The sequence below is a fragment of the Elephas maximus genome, chromosome 10 (assembly GCF_024166365.1).
Source record: "Elephas maximus indicus isolate mEleMax1 chromosome 10, mEleMax1 primary haplotype, whole genome shotgun sequence".
Lineage (NCBI taxonomy): Eukaryota > Metazoa > Chordata > Mammalia > Proboscidea > Elephantidae > Elephas > Elephas maximus.
The window spans coordinates 14,338,764-14,361,429 of record NC_064828.1 but is presented as its reverse complement, the minus strand read 5'-3'; the positions used below and the strand labels follow the sequence as shown (position 1 = coordinate 14,361,429).

At 41.1% G+C, this 22,666-nt stretch overlaps 1 protein-coding gene across 2 annotated transcripts in view; it reads left to right on the top strand.

The window, feature by feature from the left end:
• Positions 1–22,666, top strand: part of MGA (MAX dimerization protein MGA) — a 198,910-nt gene that overhangs the window by 97,743 nt on the left and 78,501 nt on the right. The window lies entirely within an intron of this gene.

Genomic DNA, 22,666 nt, shown 5'->3' with positions numbered 1-22,666 from the left:
TTCTCAAGAAAGGTGATCCAACCAAATGCAGAAATTACCAATTTATATCATTAGTGTCACACACAAGTAAAATTTTGCTGAAGATCATTCAAAAGCAGCTGCAGCAGTATACCAACAGGTAACTGCCAGAAATTCAAGCTGAATTCAGAAGAGGTTGTGGAACCGGGGATATCATTGCTGATGTCAGATGGATCCTTGCTGAAAGCAGAGAATACCAGAAGGATGTTTACCTGTGTTTTATTGATTATGCAAAGGCATTCGACTGTGTGGATCATAACAAATTATGGATAACATTGCGAAGAATGGGAATTCCAGAACACTTAATTGTACTCCTGGGGAACCTCTACATAGATCAAGAGGCAGTTGTTGGGACAGAACAATGGAATACTGAGTAGTTTAAAGTCAAGAAAGGTATGCGTCAGGGTTGTATCCTTTCACCATATCTATTCAATCTGTATGCTGAGCAAATATTCCGAGAAGCTGGACTCTATGAAGAAGAACGGGGCATCAGGATTGGAGGAAGACTCATTAACATGATGCGTTATGCAGATGACACAGCCTTGCTTGCTGAAAGTGAAGAGGACTTAAAGCACTTAACTGGTGAAGATCAAAGCCCACAGCCTTAGTATGGATTGCACCTCAACATAAAACAAAATTCTCACAATGGGACCAATAAGCCACATTATGATAAATGGAGAAAAGATTGAAGTTGTCAATTGAAGTTGTTTAACTTGGATCCATAATTAACACCCATGGAAGCAGCAGTCAAGGAATCAAAAGACACATTACATTGGGCAAATCTGCTGCAAAGGACCTCTTTAAAGTGTTGAAGAGCAAAGATGTCACCTTGAAGACTAAGGTGCGCCTGACCCAAGCCATAGTATTTTCAGTCGCACCATATGCATGTGAAACCTGGACAATGAATAAGGAACACGGAAGAAGAATTGACACCTTTGAATTGTGGTGTTGGTGAAAAATATTGAATATACCATGGACTGCCAAAAGAATGAATACATCTGTCTTGGAAGAAGTACAACCAGAATGGTCCTTGGAGGCAAGGATGGCGAGACTGCATCTTAGATACTTTGGACATGTTAGGAGGGATCAGTCCCTGAAGAAGATATCAAGCTTGGTAAAGTACAGTGTCAGTGGAAAAGAGGAAGACCCTCAATGAGATGGATTGACACAGTGGCTACAACAATGGGATCAAGCATAACGATTATAAGAATGGTGCAGGACAGGGCAGTGTTAAGTTCTGTTGTGCGTAGGGTCGCTATGAGTTAGAACCGACTCGATGGCACCTAACAACAACAACAGAATGCATAATTGGAATAGATACTCTCAGCAACTGGCAGAACCCCCCCCACATTGGATCTCTGACAAGTAGAAAAGGGCTCTTACGGTAAAAAAGCCAAATGCAAGCCATAGATCTGTCTGTATGTAGGAAAATAATAAGCCAAATTGAATACTGCATTCCTGGAGAGATGGCAGAGATTACTGCCACCATCAAAGACTTGAAGGATACAGGGGTGGTGAATCACACCACATCTCCATTTAACTTGCCTATTTGGCCTGTGCGAAAAACAGATGGATGTTGGAGAATGACTTAACCAGGTGTGGTGTCTCCAGTTGCTGCTATTGTTCCATATATGGTTTCATTGCTTGAGCAAATTAATATACCTGTTACTCAGGTATTGATCTGGCCGATGTCTTTTTCTAGATTCCAGTTTGAAGAAATACCAGAAGCAGTTTGCCTTTAGCTGACAAGACTAAGAATACACCTTCACTTTCCTACCTCGGCCGTATATCAACTCTCCAGCCCTATGTCATAGTTTAGTCTGCAGGAACTTTTCCTCCCTGCAAAACATTACACTGGTACATTATATTGATTACATTATGCTGATTGGACATAGTAAGGAAGAAGTGTCAATGACATTGAACTTATTGGTAAAACATTTGTGTGGTAGAGGTTGGGAAATTAGTCTGACAAAATTTGAGGCGTCTTCCACCTCAGTGAAATTGCCAGGAGTCCAGTGGTATGGGGCATGTCAAGATATTCAATCTAAAGTGAAGGATAAGTTGTCCCATCTGGTTCCTCCTACAGCTAAAAAGGAGGCACAGTGTCTGATAGGCCTTTTTGGATTTTGGAGACAAACATATCCCTCGTTTGGGTTTGATACTCCAGCCTGTTTATCAGGTAACTTAAAAGGCTGCTAGTTTTGAGTGGGGCCCAGAACACGAGAAGGTTCTGGAACAGGTTTGGGTTCCTGTGCAAGCTGCTCTGCCACTTTGGCCATATGATCTGGGTGATCCAATGGTGCCTGAAGTGTCGGTGGCTGATAGAGATGCTGTTTGGAGGTTTTGGCAGGCCCCTATTAGAGAATTTGGAGCAGAGCCCTGCCATCCTCTTCAGATAACTACTCTTTTGAGAAACAGCTTTTGGCTTGTTGACTGGGCCTTAGTAGAGACTGAAAGCTTAATCATGGGTTACTAAGTCACCATGCAGCCTGAGCTGCCTATTATGAAATGGGTGTTGTCTTACCCACAGAACTATAAATTTGAACGTGCACAGCAGCACTCCATCATTAAATAGTAGTGGTATATATGAGATTGGACCCAAGCAGGTCATGAAGACAGTAGTAAGTTGCATGAGGAAGTGGCCCAAATTCCCGTGGTCTTGACTCCTGTCATACTACCTTCCACCTCCCAGTCTGCCTTATGAGAAGTTCCTTATGATCAGTTGACTGAGAAAGAGAAAACTTGGGCCTGGTTTACAGATGGTTCTGTGCAGTATGCAGGCACCACTTGAAAGTGGACAGCAGCAGCACTACAGCCCCTTTCTGGGACCTCCCTTAAGAACAGTGGTGAAGGGAAATCCTCCTAGTGGGCAGAACTTCTGGCGTTGCACCTGGTTGTTCATTTTGCTGGAAAGTAGAGATATCTAGATGTGCGATTGTATACTGATTCATAGGCTGTGGCCAGTGGTTTGGCTGGATGGCCAGGGCCTTGGAAGGAACATGATTGGAAAATTGGTGACAAGGAGTTATAGGGAAGAGGTATGTGAATAGACCTCTCTGAATGGGCCAGAGAAGTGAAGATATTTGTATCCTGTGTGAGTGTTCACCAAAGGGACCTTGACAGAAGAGGATTTTAACAATCAAGTGGATAGGGATATGCATTTTGTGAAAATGAATCATCCTCACTCCCCAGCCACTCCTGTCATTGGCCAATGGGCTCCTGAACAAAATGGCCATGGTGTCAGGGATGGAGGTTATGCATGGGCTCAGCAACAAAGACTTCCACTCACCAAGGCTGATTTGGCTATGGCCACTGCTGGGTACCCAACATGCCAGCATCAGAGACTAACACTGAATACCTGATATGGCGATCATCCAGCAACCTGGTGGCAGGTTGATTACGTTGGACCACTTCTATTATGGAAAGAGAGTGTTTTATTTTTGCTGGGATAGGCGCTTACTCTGGATACAAATTTGCCTTCACTGCACGCAATGCCTCTGCCAAAGCTGCCATTCATGGGCTCACAGAATGCATTATCCACAGTCCCGGTATCCCATATATCACCTCAGACCAAGGGACTCACTTCACAGTAAATGAAGTACAGAGATAGGTCCTGCTCATAGAATTCATTGGTCTTACCATGTTCCCCATCGTCCTGAAGTGGCTGGCTTGATAGAATGATGGAATGGCCTTCCAAAGACACAGTTATGGCCCTGGCTAGGTGGCAATACTTTGCATTGTTGGATGCTGCTCTTCAGGAGTCTGTATATGCTCCAAGCCAGGGTCCAGTATATGGTGCTGTTTCTCCCATAGCCAGGATCACTGTTCCAGGAATCTAGAGGGTGGCAATGGGAGTGGCCCCACTCAGCAGTACTCCTAGTGACCCACACGCAAGATTTTTGCTTCCTGTCCCCACAACCCTATGCTCTGTAGTTCTAGAGGCCTTAGTTCCAAAAGGAGGAATGCTCCCACCTGGAGACACAACATGGATTCCATAGAATTGAAAGTTAAAAATGCTACCTGGCCATTTGAGCTCCTCATGCCTCTGGATCAATAGGCAATGAAAAGAGGTACGATATTCAGGCTGATGTGACTGACCCTGAGTATCAAGGGGAAATAGATGTTACGCAAAGAAGAGTATGTCTAGAATACAGGAAATCCCTTAGGATATCTCTTAGTACTGCCATGCCCTCTGATTAAACTCAATGGAAAACTATAGCATACCAATTCTGACATGACTAATGGCCCAGACCCCTCAGGAATAAAGATTTGGGCCACCCCACCAGACCAAGAAACAACCCACTGAGGTGCTTGCTGAGGGTAAAGGGAATACGGAATAGGTGGTGGAAGCAGGTAGTTTTAAATACCAATTACAACCAAGTGACTAGTTGCCAAAATGAGGAATGTCATTGTTATGAGTATCCTTTCTTGTATGTCTACATCAGATTTTTTTTTTCACTTATAAAATATAAGATGTAAATGGGGCTAGTGTGTTTTTTGTTGTATACATGTTGTGTTATGTTAGGCGAAGTATGACTTTGTAATTCTTTTTATGTAGAAATTCTGTATGATTTAAGGAGATGTGTACAGGTGCCAAGTTGACAAGGGGTGGATTCTGATGGTTAAGGCTGTGTGTCAACTTGACTGGGCCATGATTCTTAGCGGTTTAGCAGTTATGTAATGATGTAGTTTGGCAGTTATGTAATGATGAAATCATCCTCCATGATGCGATCTTCTGTGATTAGCCAATCAGTAGTAAGGGGTGTCTCCTCAGAGGTGTGGCCTTCATCCAATATATATATATGGATGTTGTGGCAAATCTTATTGGCTTAGTCTAGATGCTGCATTTTTCTCATCATCATTTGACCTCTGGTTCTTGGGATTTGTCAGCTTCTGCAGCCTGTGTGTCAGCAGCCCGCCATCATTTCTGCCAATCTTGGGATTTATATGCATGTAAAAGCTGGACAATGAATAAAGAAGACTGAAGAAGAATTGACACCTTTAAATTGTGATGTTGGTGAAGAATATTGAATATACTATGGACTGCCAAAAGAACGAACAAATCTGTCTTGGAAGAAATACAACCGAAATGGTCCTTAAAAGGAAGGATGGTGAGACTGCGTCTTACATACTTTGGACATGTTACCAGGAGGCATCAGTGCCTGGAGAAAGACATCATGCTTGGTAAAGTACAGGGTCAGTGGAAAAGAGGAAGACCCTCAATGAGATGGATTGACACAGTGGCTGCAACAATGGGATCAAGCATAACAATGATTGTAAGGATGGGGCAGGACCCGGCAGTATTTTGTTCTGTGGTACATAGGGTTGCTATGGGTCAGAACCGACTTGATGGCACCTAACAACAACAGCAACAGTATGGTATAACTGATAGAGCAAAGTTTTAAGAGCGTTAGGAAGAGGGTGAGTGTCAGGGGGTGGGCTGAGGGTGTAGGTGATTACTTTGAATAGAGGAAGGACATCTCATTTTTCTAAGACTGCAAGAAAAGTAGGTAATGAAAGCATGAATGTAGAAAAGGTTATAGGTAGGGATTTGAGGTGGATGGAGGCCACATCTGATAACTTCAAGTTTTTCTGTAAGATCGGAAACAAGGTTGTTTATTGACATTGAAGGACCTGGGCAGCAGAAGACTGGGAGGCTTCAGGGGAGAAAATGCTTGAAAGGACTGTTGAGGGGAATGGAAAAGGGAGTTTCTCAAATTCATGTTAAAGGACTGATGTAGGAGACCTAGCTTGGTGTTTTAGTGTAGCTCAGTTACCAGAAGCAGCATTGATCTGCAGCTGATGTTTTTTTGTCGGGTTCAGAGAAAGGGGTACAAATGACCTGAATTTGCTGTTAAGATATTTAGAGATGTTCAACCATAGGATCCAAGTTGGGGATAATCTGAGGGATTGAGGGACAGGAGGTTGCTATAAAGTTAGATCACGTAAGGTTAAGAGTAAGATTTTTGTGACCGGCTAGAGTAGTCAAAATAGTTTCAAAGTCAGAGTGAAGAAATGAGTGGGTGCCTATAATAGAATTAAGCTAAAGATCTTTGGAGCTAAAGAGGTCCATAAATTCCAATATAGAGTAGTTGGCTGGGTCATCTCCCAGGATTATGACAAAAGATTTACTAGAGAGGAAGACTAGGCTCCCAAGCCTTCTGAGAATGAGGAGGTGTGACTAAAGGAACAGAACATGCTGATGATGAGTAGAAGGTGGAGCCGTAAAGAAGGATGAGAATCATCTGGAAGCTGCAGCAGACAGGCAGTCACTGCTGGCTCAGTGTGGGAATGAGTTGCAGTAAAATGAATATTCTTTACTCCTGAAGGGAGCTGTCAGAAACTAGTGTCTTTAGAGGAGAGCCAGGTTTAAGTAAGTAGAAAGAACATTGTTCAAAAAGAGTGAAGAAGCCTGGGATTTGGTGAATAAGAGAATGAATATTCTCCTCTCTTGGGCATAGTGGAAAAGATTTAAGCAGTGACAGTATGGGAGAAACCAGGGATGAGTATACATAGACTAGGAAGATAGATCATAACCTGTTGACATCGAGTGCGTTCCTAATCATAGTGACCCTATAGGACGGAGTAGAACTGTCCCATAGGGTTTCCAAGGAGCGGCTGATGGATTGGGGCTGCCGACCTTTTGGTTAGCAGCAAAGCTCTTATCCACTTCACCACCAGGGCTCCAGGACCATAGCCCATGGTGGGACATTACTGCCTTTATATGTGGTGACCTGGGATTATAGAGGTAAGAGGGAATGTTGGAAGTGATTGACAGTTGGGTTCAATTGTTTGAGTTTAGGCACAGATTATTTTGGTACCGAAGCTGGTTTGAAAGTTCAGATAATATGTGACTTGATCTCCCAGAAGTGTTAAAATCTTTTTATAAAGTTAGTGACGAGGCAACAAAGCCCATCTTCTTAGAGAAGTTCGTTCAGTAGAGTTGAAATCCCTTATAGGTAAAAGCTCCCAGGAGGATTCTGATCAAGGGCTGGTTGTATCCGAGGACTACCATGATGCTTGCAAAAGGGCTGTAAGGCCCAGGTTGGGGATCTGGTGGCAGGAATTATTTTAAAATAGAGTGATTATCAGTTTAAAATCCAATGACTTGTGAATACATATAATTGATCTCGTCTTCCTTGCCACAAACCCATTTTATTATTATCCCTCTCCCATAAGCCTCTAAATCTAACTATTTGCCTCTTAATTATTTACTGATTCATTCATTCTACAAATACACGAATGCCTGCTTTATGTCTAGCACTGGACCTGAGTATACATTGATATACAAAACAGGCATGGTTATTCTATTCTCTCAAAGCTTATTCTGTAGCATAATTATTGAAACGGTGAACTTTGGAGCCAGACTACCTAGGTTCAAAGTTTCACTCTTTACCAGCTTTATGACCTTGGGCAAATGCTTAACCTCTCTATGCCTCAGTTTCATCATCTGTAAAATGAGGATAAAAGTAGTGCCTACTTCACTGGTTACTAGGATTAAATGAGTTAATATGTGGAAAATGCTCAGTAAATGTTAGCTTTTATTTTTCACGGAGGAAATAGACATTATAATTATAAATAATTACGTACTTTGATAAGCACTTTGAAGGGACAGAACAGGGTACTTTGAGGGAGAATTAAGATGGGGGGCAGGGATAGCATTGCTGAAGAAGTGGCGTTTACACAGATATGAAGGACGAATAGGTGTTAAGTAGGTGAAGATTTGTGGGGACTGAAAGCATTCTAGCAAAGAGAAAAACTAGTGCAATTGAGGTAGAAAAGGGTTTGGAGCATTTGAGATAAAAAGAAGGCCATTGTGCCTGGAGTACAGGGAGCTACAGGGAGGATGATGTGAATCCAGAGATCTGTAAGCCATCTTAAATTTGGATTTTATTCCAAATGACAAGGGAGCTAATGTAAGGTTATAAGTGGCAGAGATGGTGTGAACTGATTTATGCCTAGAAAGGGTCACTTGCAGCTGTGTGGAGAAGCATTAGAGAAGAACTAAAATGAACACCTGGAGATCAAATCTTTTGCAGTAGTCTGGTTAAGAGTTGCTGGTGGTTTGGACTCGGGTGGCAACAGTGGAGGTAGAATGAAATGTATGGGTTCAAAATGTTTTAAAATGAGTGCTGCTAAGTGTAAGGTACTGTAATAGTATCTGGGGGCACAGCATGAGGTTAAAAAGGATGTAATTCCTAGCTTATAATATAGTCTGTGTGGGTGACTTGATAGGGGAAGATAAGACAATGGAAGAATTATACAAGTACATTTGAAAACGAGATTGGTGATAAATTCTAGGAAGGACAGGTATGTGATGCCTTGAAAGCATATCATAGTCAGGGGGGTCACTGATGTAGAATCAACAGGAAGATTTGGTGGTCCACTAGATAGATGTAAGGTGGAGATGAGGAAGAGGAAGGTGTCCAGGATGACTTGGGTTCTGATATGAACAATAGGATAGGTGGATGGTGTCTTAGTTGTTTAGTGCTGCTATAACAGCAATACTACAGGTGGGTGGCTTTAACAAAGAGAGAGTTATTTCCTCACAGTTTAGGAGGTTGTTGTTGTTAGGTGCCATCAAGTTGGTGCTGACTCATAGCAACCCTATGTACAACAGAACGAAACACTGCCCGGTCCTGTGCCATCCTTACAATCGTTACGTTTGAGCTCATTGTTGCAACCACTGTGTCAATCCACCTCGTTGAGGGTCTTCCTCTTTTCCACTGACCCTGTACTCTGCCAAGCATGATGTCCTTCTCCAGGGACTGATCCCTCCTGACAACATGTCCAAAGTATGGAAGACGCAGTCTCGCCATCCTTGCTTCTAAGGAGCATTCTGGTTGTACTTCTTCTAAGACAGATTTGTTCATTTTTTTGGCAGTCCATGGTGTATTCAATATTCTTCGCCAACACCACAATTCAAAGGCGTCAACTCTTCTTCGGTCTTCCTTATTCACTGTCCAGCTTTCACCTGCATATGATGTGATTGAAAATACCATGGCTTTGGTCAGGCACACCTTAGTCTTCAGGGTGACATCTTTGTTCTTCAACACTTTGAAGAGGTCCTTTGCAGCAGATTTGCCCAGTGCAATGTGTCTTTTGATTTCTTGACTGCTGCTTCCATGGCTGTTGATTGTGGATCCAAGTAAGATGAAATCCTTGACAACGTCAGTCTTTTCTCTGTTTATCATGATGTTGCTCATTGGTCCAGTTGTGAGGATTTTTGTTTTATGTTGAGGTGTAGTCCATACTGAAGGCTGTGGTCTTTGATCTTCATTAGTAAGTGCTTCAAGTCCTCTTCACTTTCAGCAAGCAAGGTTGTGTCATCTGCATAACGCAGGTTGTTAATGAGTCTTCCTCCAATCTTGATGCCCCGTTCTTCTTCATATAGTCCAGCTCAGATTATTTGTTCAGCATACAGATTAAATAGGTATGGTGAAAGAATACAACCCTGACGCACACCTTTCCTGACTTTAAACCAATCAGTATTCCCTTGTTCTGTCTGAACAGCTGCCTCTTGATCCATGTAAAGGTTCCTCATGAGCACAATTAAGTGTTCGGGAATTCCCATTCTTTGCAGTGTTATCCATAATTTGTTATGATCCACACAGTTGAATGCCTTTGCATAATCAATAAAACACAGGTAAACATCCTTCTGGTATCCTCTGTTTTCAGCCAGGATCCATCTGACATCAGCAATGATATCCCTGGGTCCACGTCCTCTTCTGAAACTGCCCTGAATTTCTGACACTTTCCTGTCAATATACAGCTGTAGCCATTTTTGAATGATCTTCAGCAAAATTTTGCTTGCATGTGATATTAATGATATTGTTCTATAATTTCCACATTCGTTGGATCACCTTTCTTGGGAATAGGCATAAATATGGATCTCTTCCAGTCAGTTGGCCAGGAAGCTGTCTTCCGTATTTCTTGGCATAGACGAGTGAGCACCTCCAGCGCTGCATCTGTTTGTGGAAACATCTCAATTGATATTCCATCAATTCCTGGAGCCTTGTTTTTCACCAATGCCTTCAGAGCAGCTTGGACTTCTTCCTTCAGTACCATCGGTTCCTGATCATATGCCACCTCTTGAAATGGTTGAATATTGACTAATTCTTTTTGGTATAATGACTCTGTGTATTCCTTCCATCTTCTTTTGATGCTCCCTGCATCATTTAATTTTTTCCCCTTGGAATCCTTCATTATTGCAACTCGAGGCTTGAATTTTTTCTTCAGTTCTTTCAGCTTGAGAAACTCTGAGCGTGTTCTTCCCTCTCCCTCTTGGTTTTCCATCTCCAGCTCTTTGCACATGTCATTATGATACTCTATTTTGTCTTCTCAAGAGGCCCTTTGAAATCTTCTGTTCAGTTCTTTTACTTCATCAATTCTTCCTTTTGCTTTAGCTGCTCGACGCTCAAGAGCAAGTTTCAGAGTCTCCTCTGACATCCACCTTGGTCTTTTCTTTCTTTCCTGTCTTTTCAGTGACCTCTTGCTTTCTTCATGGATGATGTCCTTGATGTCATTCCACAACTCGTCTGGTCTTCGGTCACTAGTGTTTAATGCGTCAAATCTATTCTTGAGATGGTCTCTAAATTCAAGTGGGATGTACTCAAGGTCATATTTTGGCTCTCGTGGACTTGCCCTGATTTTCTTCAGTTTCAGCTTGAACTTGCATATGAGCAATTGATGGTCTGTTCCACAGTCGGCCCCTGGCCTTGTTCTGATTGATGATATTGAGCTTTTCCATTGTCTCTTTCCACAGATATAGTCAATTTGATTTCTGTGTGTTCCATCTGGTGAGGTCCATGTGTATAGTCGCCGTTTATGTTGGTGAAAGAAGGTATTTGCAATGAAGAAGTCGTTGGTCTTGCAAAATTCTATCATTCGATCTCCGGCATTGTTTCTATCACCAAAGCCATATTTTCCAACTACTGATCCTTCTTTGTTTCCAACTTTTGCATTGCAATCGTCAGTAATTATCAATGCATCTTGATTGCATGTTCGATCAATTTCAGACTGCAGCAGCTGATAAAAATCTTCCATTTCTTTATCTTTGGCCCTAGTGGTTGGTATATAAATTTGAATAATAGTCGTTTAACTGGTCTTCCTTGTAGGCATATGGATATTATCCTATCACTGACAGCGTTGTACTTCATGGTAGATCTTGAAACGTGTCTGTTAGTTTGTCGTACTGTGGGGGCTTGTGTGTTGCTGTGATGGTGGAAGCTATGCCACAGGTATTCAGATACCAGCAGGGTCACCCATGGAGGACAGGTTTCAGCTGAGCTTCCAGACTAAGACAGACTGGGAAGAAGGACTCAGCAGTCTACTTCTGAAAAGCATTAGCCAGTGAAAGCCTTATGAGTAGCAGCGGAACATTGTCTGATATAGTGCTGGAAGATGAGCCCCCCAGGTTGGAAGGCACTCAGAAGATGACTGGGGAGGAGCTGCCTCCGCAAAGTAGAGTCGACCTTCATGACGTGGATGGAGTAAAGCTTTCGGGACCTTCATTTGCTGATGTGGCATGACTCAAAATGAGAACAAACAGCTGCAAACATCCATTAATAATCGGAACCTGGAATGTATGAAGTATGAACCTAGGAAAATTGGAAATTGTCAAAAATGAAATGGAACACATAAACATCGATACCCTAGGCATTAGTGAGCTGAAAGGGACTGATATTGGCCATTTTGAATCAGACAATCATATAGTCTACTATGCTGGGAATGACAACTCGAAGAGGAATGGTGTTGCATTCATCGTCAAAAAGAATGTTTCAAGATCTATCCTGAAGTACAACGCTGTCAGCGATTTAGGAGGTTAGATGTCCAAATTCAGTGTGCCGGCTCTAGGGGAAGGCTTTTGTCTCTATTGGCTCTGGAAGAAGGTCCTTGTCTCTTCGGCTTCTGCTTCCTGATTCCTTGGAAATCTCCATGTCTCTTGGCATCTATCTTACCCGGTTTCTTTTTCTGCTTGTTTGTTTAATCTCTTTTACATCTCAAAAGAGATTGACTCAAGATAGGCCCTACCCTAATCCTGTTTTATTAATGTAACATAGCCCATTCCCAAATGGGATTATAATCACAGGCATAGAGATTAGGATTTACAACACATATTTTTGGGGGACATAATTCAATCCATAAATTCCACCCTTTGGCCCCCCAAATTCATGTCCCTGCCACATGCAAAACACGTTCATCCCATCACATCATCCCCAAAACCTTAAAACAGCTCCAAAATCCCATCTTTTGAGTCATCTAAATCAAATATGGGTGTCACTTCAGGTGTATTCCATCCTGGGGCAAAATTCTTCTTTATTTGTGAACCTGTGAAGTCTAGAATACAAGTTATCTGATTCCAAAGTACAATCGTGGAACAGGCACAAGGTAGACATTTCCATTATGAATGAGGGACATTGGAGGGAAAGAAGGGATGACAGGCACCCAGGAGTTCCAAAACCCAGCAGAACAAATTACATTAGCTCTCAAGGCTTGAAAATAATCCTCTCTTCTCTGAGAACATCTGGGCAATTGGCCCTCCCCTAGACTCTCGGTGTTGGTCATGTCCTCTGGATTCTGGGTGAGGCCCCTCAGCCCTGGGTTTCAGGTCCACTTTCCAGGCCAACTAGAACAGCAACTCTGCACCCTTGGCTTGGGGCAGCCCCATTCCTCCTAGTTCATCTGAGTGGTAACCCCACCCACCATCTCAGCCCCAGCATGCCTTGTTCTTCTGCCCCTTGGGCATGTAAGCCCCACCCTCTCAGCTTTGGGTGGTGGCCCCATTCCCCTGGCACAGCTTAATGGCAGTCCCCCACTTGGGAATCGCATTGGCGAAGATCCAGCTGTTTGAAAACTAGGAAGCTGTGGCCCCATCCTTTGAGATCCAGGAGACTGTGGCCCCCCCTTTTGAAACCAAGAAGTTCCTGCTTCCTTTGCTCCTTCTAACAGTTCTGCTGATCTCCGAGCTGCTCCAGGGATGGTCCTTTTCTTTTCTTGCAGGACAACAGAGGTAGCTTCTTTGGCCTATTTCCTGCCTGTAGAATTCTAGGAGGCAGACAGCGTTCTTTCCTTTTTTCTCTGTCTCATTTAGTCTAAGTGGAAGATTTTTCTCCTGTACTAGTTTGTTGGATCCATCAGTCACATGCTTAATCTCTTAACAAATATGGTTTAGCCACATGTATTCTAGGACACGTATCCTTAGTTTGTACAACAGCATTTTTCAAATCTTTAAGTTCCGTTTTTCTTTTGCACAGTTTATTTTTAAGTCCATCTCTTCCCCTCACATTTTACTATAAGCAGCAAGGAGTAACCGTGCAGCCCCTTTAAGATCTTGCCTAGAAATCTCATCAACCGTATATCCAAGTTCATCATTTACAGTTCTACCTTCCACCAAACATTTGAACATAATTCAGACAAGCTCTTGGCCACTGCATAGAAACCATCGCCCTTCTTTCATTGCCCAATCACATTTTCATTTTATTTTAAAGCTTCACCAAAGCACGTTTAATGCCCACATTTCTAGCAACATTCTGGTGCTGATGCCATATGTATTCTTTTACATCATAGAACCTTTCTCTGTAGCTCTCCTCACTACCTTCTGAGCCCTCACCTTTGCTTTTAATGTCCATAATTCTACCAACAGTCTCTTCTGCTATTAGGCACCTTATAACTCTTCCAGCCTCTACCCATTACCCAATTCCAAAACCACTTCCACACTGTAGAGATATGTTAGAGCATCACCCCACTCCTGGTACCAAATTCTGCCTTCGTTATCTAGTGCTGCTATAACAGAAATACCACAGATGGGTGGCTGTAACAAACAGAAATTTATTTTCTCACAGTTTAGGAGGCTAGATGTCCTCAGCATGCCAACTCTAGGGGAAGACCTTCTCTTGGCTCTGGAAGAAGGTCCTTGTCTCTTGAGCTTCTGCTTCCTGATTCCTTGGAGATATCCATGTCTCTTGGTATCTGTCTTACCACGTCTCTCCTTCTGCTTGCTTGTTTAATCTCTTATATCTCAAAAGGGATTGACTCCAGATACACCCTACACTAATCCTGTCTCATTAACATAACAAAGGCAACAATTCCTAAATGAGATAATAACCACAGGCATTGAGGTTGGGATTTACAACACATATTTTTGAGGGACCTAATTCAATCCATAAAAGATAGGGAGAAGTGCTCTCATCCTTCAAACCATCTTCACCAGCCGACAGAAGTAATTTTCTTAAAACACAAAGAGTTTTGTCATGTATCTGCCTATAGTCTCTTGAATGACTTTTCAATAAAATGAATTCATAATTTGTGCTTCCTAGGTTCTGTGTAATACGGATCCCTTTACCTTTTCTGGTCCAATAGTTACGGTCCTCCACAGGCCTATGGGCATTTTAAATTGTAGCCATGCTATAGTACTCATGCTCCCTTGTTCTTCTGTCTTCTGTTCTCTGCCTGAAATGCTTCTCTTCTGTACCCGCTCTGCCCCTGCCTTGCAATTTCTGCTTGTTCTTTAGTCAAGGTCTAATTATTTTTTGCTTTGAATTTTTTTTTTCATACCACATGTTTCCAGTAATGGAAGCATGCTGAGTCATGGAGTGTGTTTAATTTTTGGTTAGTAATGTGGATTTTGATAAATATTATCTGGTATTACATGGTTACACAGAACTTTTAAGGTTCTTGAACCCATACTTGGGTCACTCTTCTGCACCACCACACCTTGGTTGCTGATGTTTTTCATGACACCTTCCATTAAGTTACATTAGGAATCTCTAATTTTCCAAATACGACACAAGAAAATAAAACCAAACCCACCAGTGGTCCCAAACTATCACACAGGCAACCATAAATGTGCATACAAGGCTTGTATAGGGGTACATAAGCCAAAAAAGACAAAATATTTACCCAGTCAGTCTTACTGGTTACACTACCTTGCAGGCCTCATACCCCAGGTATTTGGCTTCAACTAATGGTGGTGCTGTGGTTAAGAGCTTGGCTGCTAACCAAAAAAAGGTCAGCAGTTTGCATCTACCAGCTGCTCCTTGGAAACCCTATGGGGCAGTTCTGCTCTGTCCTGTAGGGTCGCTATGAGTTGGATTCAACTCGATGGCAGTGGGTAATGTTTCTTTTGCCTTTTGCTGTTACAAAAATCCCTACTGGAGGGCAGCAAATACTTTCAGTGATAGAAGTATACTCCTAAAGAATCTGAGAGCAGGCAGAAGTGGGTGGCGTATCGTATGTACCACGGGTCATGAAAGGGTTAAGGATTAAGTCTAGTATCACTTCTCTCAGAATTTTTCTCTGGCCCCTCAGTCTGATTTAGCTTCCCTTTTTTTGTGCTTCTGTTGTACCTTGGACAGCCAGCCATAATAATAGTATCCTTTGTTCTTTGCTGTCATCATTGATTATTGGTTGTCCAGCAGTTGCAAGTTTCTGAGGGCAGGAATATCTTGTCTTTGCTTTCCAGAATCTATACATGGTAAGCAGTCAATGAATGTTTGACTGGAAGAATTTATTCTTTTATATCATGTGTGTTGGCATCAACTATTCCTTCTGCTTGGAATGCCCTTCCCTCTCATCTGCTTAATGAACTTGTAGACATTCTTTAACACTAAGCCTTAGTGAAAATTAGTCTTTCTACTGTACATCCATAGTTTTTCTTTTTTATAACTCTTAAAAATATTTGACAGTACAGAATAGGGACCTGAATGTTTGAATGAATATGAGTATTGTGGACTTGGAGAATTGTTGAGTATTTCCCAAGTGTCCAAGCCCATGTCATAGGGTGGGTTACTTCTGTACAGTCCTAATCTTACCTGTTGCATTGATCTTTACTTCACTCTTTTACAAAGGCAGACACATCTCCAAGTTCTGCATAATGACTCAGCTAAAAAGTCACCTCTTATTTGTAGCCATTGTAGGTCCATTAGGCTGTGTCTTTTCCTGTAGTGTTCCAGAATGCTTTCTCCATACTGCACTGTTTTGCAATGTGATTATCTTGTCTTTATTTAGAACTCAAGCTTCTTCAGGGGATTTGTTTTTATTTGTCCTTTTATACCGGTACAAGGAGCCCTGCTGGTGTACCAGTTAAGTGCTTGGCTGCTAACTGAATGGGTGGCTGTTTGAACCTACCCAGTGGCTGTATGGGAGAAAGACCTGGTGACGTGATCCTGTAAAGATTATAGCCTAGGAAATGCAATGAGGGCAGTTCTGCTCTGTCACATGGGGTTGCTCTGTGTCCAAATTGACTCTACGGCACTTATCCCTGGTAGGGTGCCTAGCATACAATTGATGTTTAAACAAATACTTCTTAAAAACTGATAGTATTTTTTTTGTTTTACTTATTATGCTAATAAGGATAGATAACTTGGAAAATTGTTGGGTAGAATTAAACCTAAAAAAAACCCAAACCCATTGCTGTCGAGTCGATTCAGACTCTTAGCGACCCTATAAGACAGGGTAGAACTGCCCCATAGAGTTTCCAAGGAGCGCCTGGCGGATTCGAACTGCTGACTTTTTGGTTTTTGCCATGGCTCTTAACCACCACGCCCCCAGGGTTTCCAGAATTAAACCTGGAATGAAAAAATATTGAATAGTCTCTACAATTTATAATGTATATACAGATAATTGGGATCATACAATATATTCAGTTTGTTTGAATAATCTTTATATTCTCTATTTCAATATGGCTTTTTTCCTGCCCTTCCACAGGTGTTCTCTGCCCTCCAGTGGTTAGACCACAGCTAACATTTTTAGTAAAGGTCATAAAATTCTCTTACAGTTTTTCTTTCTTAAGCCATATTTAAAATCCCATTAGATTTACCCTTCAGATAAAAGAAGATTCCCCCCCTCCCCGCTCCTGTTTTTCTTTTGTATCTAATATACTTGGAACCCAGCTTAAACTAAGTGTAGCCTGGCTTGCCCCTTCTGTTGCCACCAGGTCCCCCACAGTTTTTCTCAGGTGTGCAGTGATGTGTATGTCTGACCTTGGCTTCACTACATTGTTTTCATTTAGCCCTATCAAAGCTCTAGGAGCTTGCCTCAGTGCAAGCTGTTTTCAGGGTTCCCTTCTTGAAAGTAGCTTGCTGGTCAGGATTTTTAGTCTGGGAACACTCAAAAAATTTTTTTCTTATATAAATTAGTGGTAATTGCTTCTTCACTTTATACTATTTTGGCTTTTGAAAGGTTTCATAGGAAGATGCTCTACTTTCGCATAGTGGGAGAAACCTGTATCTAAATATTTCAAAATAAAAGACTATTCTTTATTAGATATATTTTCTCCCTTGCTTTTTGGTCTTAAAACGTCTGTTCTTTTAAGAAAGAATATTAATACCAAAAAACCAAACCCATTGCTGTTGTGTCAGTTCCAACTCGTAGCGACCCCATAGGGATTCTAACTGCTGACCTTTTGGTTAACAGCTGAGCTATTAACCTCTGTGCCACATGGGCTCCAAGAATGTTAATAGTAAATGGTATATTTTGTAGGATTAAAAATTTAGTAACTCCCTATGGTGGTCTTCTAAATCTTCTTTTTGGAGATTTTGCTCGTCTGTGATGCCTCAAGATTCTGGGAATGGCTGTGTATAGTTCATTTCTGTGAGGCAGTGGTCCCCCTCATGTAAAGTAAGCATGGCTTCTTTCATAGGCATTTGAAGACAGCTTTTCAGTCATAGGCTATTTCTTGCCTTTTGCCTGATTCCAGCCCTGTGGTTTCCTTGCTGTCTCCCGGTCCTGTTCTTTGGCCAGTAGTTCTGCTTTTCCGTCCTTACCGTGTCCTCGTGTGTGTGAGATCTCTGTGCAGCTCTTGGGTTAGTTGGGTAGACTGCCTGTTGTGTCCTTCCATGGTTTTCTAGATAAGATGCTTCTTCCAAGTGCTTAGTATGACCTTGAAAACTTTTATTTACATTTCTTGTAGACTTATTCTGTCTTAGAATCTTTCTGAAATTAGCTTTGTGAACTTCACTTCTTTTATTTTACTGATTGCTGACTTTTTTCCTTTAGATCTAATTAGTTTCATTTAGAAATCAATTCACCGTTACTAACGCATTTTTCTATCTTGAAAATATTTACTGATTTTTTCTTGCAGATGAATAAATGCAGATGGCAGTCTCCATTACAACTTTATGCTTCTAATACCGGATGGTAAATTATAGAATGATAAAGTTTCTCCCAACTTACTCTAAGAATCTGTTTGCTTTTGTTGGTTTTCTAGGTAATATTCAATCAAAAGTCATTCAGACAAGTTAGTCAAATAATTAGACTTTATTAGAAAAAATTCTTACTTCTTCAAGCATCTGCCCTATCAATAATATTTATCCATTTCCCTAAGGGGAAATGATGTACGATAAGAGTCACTGGATACTAAAAAAAAAAAAAAATTTTTTTTTGGGTACTAGTTATTTTTAATTACAACTGTACCACTTTTGAAAATGTTTGCCAAAGCAAGGATACTTGATTGCTTATATAACTTTAGTATGGTTAAATGTAGTATTAGCCTATTTTTCAAACCATAAATCATTAGACATTAAATGAATATTTGATATTTGGACTTGCCTGGAGAACGGGGACCTGTGGTTTCGTATTCATTTATTCAGCAAATATTATGTGTCTGCTCTGTTCCAGGGATTGTGCTGGGCACTGGAATAGAGTGGAGCTGTATTATAAAATTGTGGTAAATGTTGTAAAGAAATACAAGTTGGAATTAACTTGACGACTAACAACAAATAACATGACAGCATAGTACAGGGAAATCTTATCTGATTTGGGGGATTAGGGAAAGTTTCTTGAAGAAGTAACATTTAAGTTTAGGTGTGAAAAATGAATAGGGGTTAGGCTTGAGGCATTTGGGAAGATCTAAGGCAAAGGGTGAGGAATATGGGATGTGTGGGCAGCAAGAGGGAATGGTGTTTCCTAACGAATGTCAGTCCCACTCTATCATATTTCTGTCCTTTCCATCCTCTGTTCTCTTAACAGACTAGACATTTTCTAAAACATTTTTAGTTACATTACTGTGCTGGTTAAGGGAACTTCAGCAGCTTTCCGTCAGGTATATTATTACCTCCTTGAGAGCAGGACTCTTGCCATTTTTAATTCCTTAGTCAAGGATACAGTGGTGTATAAGCTATTACGATTCCATCCTTTCTTTCCGTCTTTGTGGCACCCAAGTTTTTATAGCTAGTGAATGACTTTTTGTTTAAAAAAAGAGCCATTTTTTGTAACCCAGTCTGTGTGTAGCTCTTACTCTATGAATGTTCTTTATTGTATTGAATTAAGATATCGTAAATAAGAACAGAATCCAGGGGCTTTTGGGGCTGTCTTACCTGAAGAGTGACGTCATTTTCTGTCTTAGTCATTAAAGAGAGGCATGTCTTCAGTAGAAATCAGAACTGAGAAGGTGGTATCTGAATAGATTGGGAACGAGAAAGTTTTTATTGTTGGTGTATTCTGTTATCTATGAGATAGATGTATGTTGTGCTACTCACATAAAGGCAGTCCAGAGTTGTACCAACTCTTTTGGGGGGCTCTAGTAGTATAAACTTCTGAATAGTACATGAGGTGCCAGTCTTCCCCCTATCTTCTACATATAGGAGACACTCAAGTATTTATTGAATAGGAAAAATGTGCATGTAACGGGATAGGGTCTGTGTGTTTGTAGAGTAATCTAAGATCGTTGTTAGGTGCCAATGAATTGGTTTCGACTCATAGAGACCCTGTGTACAACAGAAAGAGACACAGACCAGTCCTGCACCATCCTTGTGAGCACTGTTACGCTTGAGCCCATTGTTGTCAGCCCATCTTGCTGAGGGTCTTCCTCTTTTTTGCTGACATTCTACTTTACCAAGCATGATGTCCTTCTCCAGGGACTGGTCCCTCGAGATAACATATCCAAAGAATGTAACACACAGTCTCGCCGTCCTCGTCTTTACTAAGGAGCATTCTGGCTATACTTCTTGCAAGACAGATTTGTTCATTCTTTTGGCAGTCCATGGTATATTCAGTATTCTTTGCCAACACCATAATTCGAAGGTGTCGATTCTTCTTCAGTCTTCCTTATTCACTCTCCAGCGTTCTCATGCATATGAGGTGATTGAAAACACCATGGCTTGGGTCAGGTGCATCTCAGTCCTTAAAGTGACATCTTTGCTTTTTAACACTTTAAAGAGATCTTTTGCAGCAGATGTGCCCACTGCAATGTGTCATTTGATTTCTTGTCTGCCGCTTCCATGGGTGTTGATTGTGAATCCAAGTAAAAGGAAATCCTTGACAACTTCCGTCTTTTTTCTGTTTATCATGATGTGGCTTATTGGTCCAATCGTGAGGATTTTTGTTTTCTTTATGTTGAGGTGTAATCCATACTGAAGGCTCTAGTCTTTGATCTTCATCAATAAGTGCTTCAGGTACTCTTCACTTTCATCAAGGAAGGTTGTGTCATCTCCACATGGCAGGCTGTTAATGAGTCTTCCTCCAATCCTGATGCCCCATTCTTCTTCATATAGTCCAGCTTCTTGGACTATTTGCCCAGTGTACAGATTGAATAAGTATGGTGAGATGATACAACCTTGATGCACAATTTTCCTACTTTAAACCACGTAGTATCCCCTTGTTCTTTTTGAACGACTGCCTCTTGATCTATGTATAGTTACAATCTAAGATTACAACTGTGTCTTTTCTAGGCCAGATTCTTCATATTCCGTGCATTCTTACTGTTCTTTCCTTTTTATTCCTTAGTATTTAGTAAAATCTTAAAAATCCAACCAAGGAAAACAAAGGGAAAGATTTTTGTGTTAGGCTGGACAGCAAAGTGAGCTGTGATAACTGAAGTGAGAGAAATACAATAGCAAAGTGAAATTCAGGAACATCAACTTTAGCAGTTAGTCAGCTTGGCATTTTTTAAAACGTGCCTGGGTTTGATTCCTGCCATTGCACCTCATGCACTGCCACTACCGGTTTGTCAGCGGAAGCTTGGGTGTTGCTATGATGCCGAACAGGTTTCAGCAGAGCTTCCAGACTAAGATGAACTAGGAAGAAAGGCCTGGTGATCTACTTCTGAAAGTCAGCCAATGGAAACTTGATGGATCACAGCAGATCATGATTTGATCCACAGCTTATCATGTGGATGGTGCAGAGCTGGGCAGTATTGCATTCCATTGTACATGAGGTCACTATAAGTCAACAATATAAAGATGCCTTTTAAAGGAAAAAAGTTCATATATGCAAAGAATATAACCAAGCACCCAAGTTTGAGAAACAATGCATTAAAAGTTGAATGTCACTATTTAAGAGGTTACTTGAAAAAACAATTTAAAAGAAGTGGTTACTTAGTACCAGATGATGGGAAACCCAAACTGGGTCACTGAAATGGTGTGGCAGTATTAGATTATCAATATGAAAACAATATTTACAGGTTCTCATAGAACTCTCAGATTCTTTATATTTTCAGACCTTTATAGCTTTTGCAGATGCCATTTTAAAAGAACATTGGTAGTTTATCTTTTTCACCAGGAAATTTAGAGCTGAATCTTGAAAATTTGAAGTTGCTTTTTGAAAAGTATCTAGCATTCTTTAAAATGCCTGGAGTAGGGAACAAGCATGAAAAAGGAACCTCTACTCCCTACTCCCCAGTTGTCCTTAAGAGTCCCCATTTAAACATATCCTTTGGTTAACCTGGCTGTTTTGGGATGTATCTGTCACTAGGAGTGGTTGTTAACCAGTCATTCACATCTTAGCATCAGGTATTTTAATGCTAAATGAACACACATTTTATTTCTGCCTCAGAAAATGGGAATTTTGTATGAGGAAACTTTAGTTTCTTGAGAGAAGGGGATTCTTGGATGAGGTGGGAGATCTGACAGGGCAGCTTGTAGGAAAGTTTCTTGGAGTTAGGGAAGAGGAGAAAGGTATCTAAGCAGCTCTTTTTCAGTTTTGCTTAGGATCTTGGGTATTATTCATTTGTTACACTCAGAATGATCTTGAGGACAGTGCCTGAATTGGGGGTTTCAGAACTTCAGAAGTCTGTAAACTTAGCCTACATGTTTCCCAGTCCATACTATTGCAGCAGTTTCTCCCAATGTTGTCCCGTATTCCCTCAGGGAGCAAAATGAAGAGAAAGAAGACCCTTCCTAAGGGAGAAGTAGGTCAGATAAGTCCTATGGGATAAGACATCTCCTCTTGGCTTCTTCCCATTTCAGCTTCATTCGCCTTCATCATGTTTTGTATTATGTTATCAAGCATGTAGTTCTTAATAATTTGCTAAACCTAAGAGAGTCAAAGAAAAAGTTTTGGAAGATGGACCACAATTTGTGCTTTCCTACTACTTTTGTCTCTTTTACTTTAAACAACTTCCTTTTTACTGGTGTGTTAGCACAGAAGAAAGAGCGGCTGGTAAGGGGTAAGGAAGGAGAAAGGTAACTAATTTTTGTTGTTTGGTTGGGAGAAGTAACTGTCCGTTGACTTAGTTCGGCAACTGCCTGATACATAAATAGATATTCGGTAATTTTTTCTTTGCACCTCATAGCATAAATGTCTCGAACAAACAAAAGAACACAGGATCAAGGCTTTAAAGCTCAGATACTGTCTCATGCAGAATTCCCATTTTACTATTCAACCAGGACCTTTTTCATCTTTGTAACAGGCAATTGAGTGGCAGTTCTTC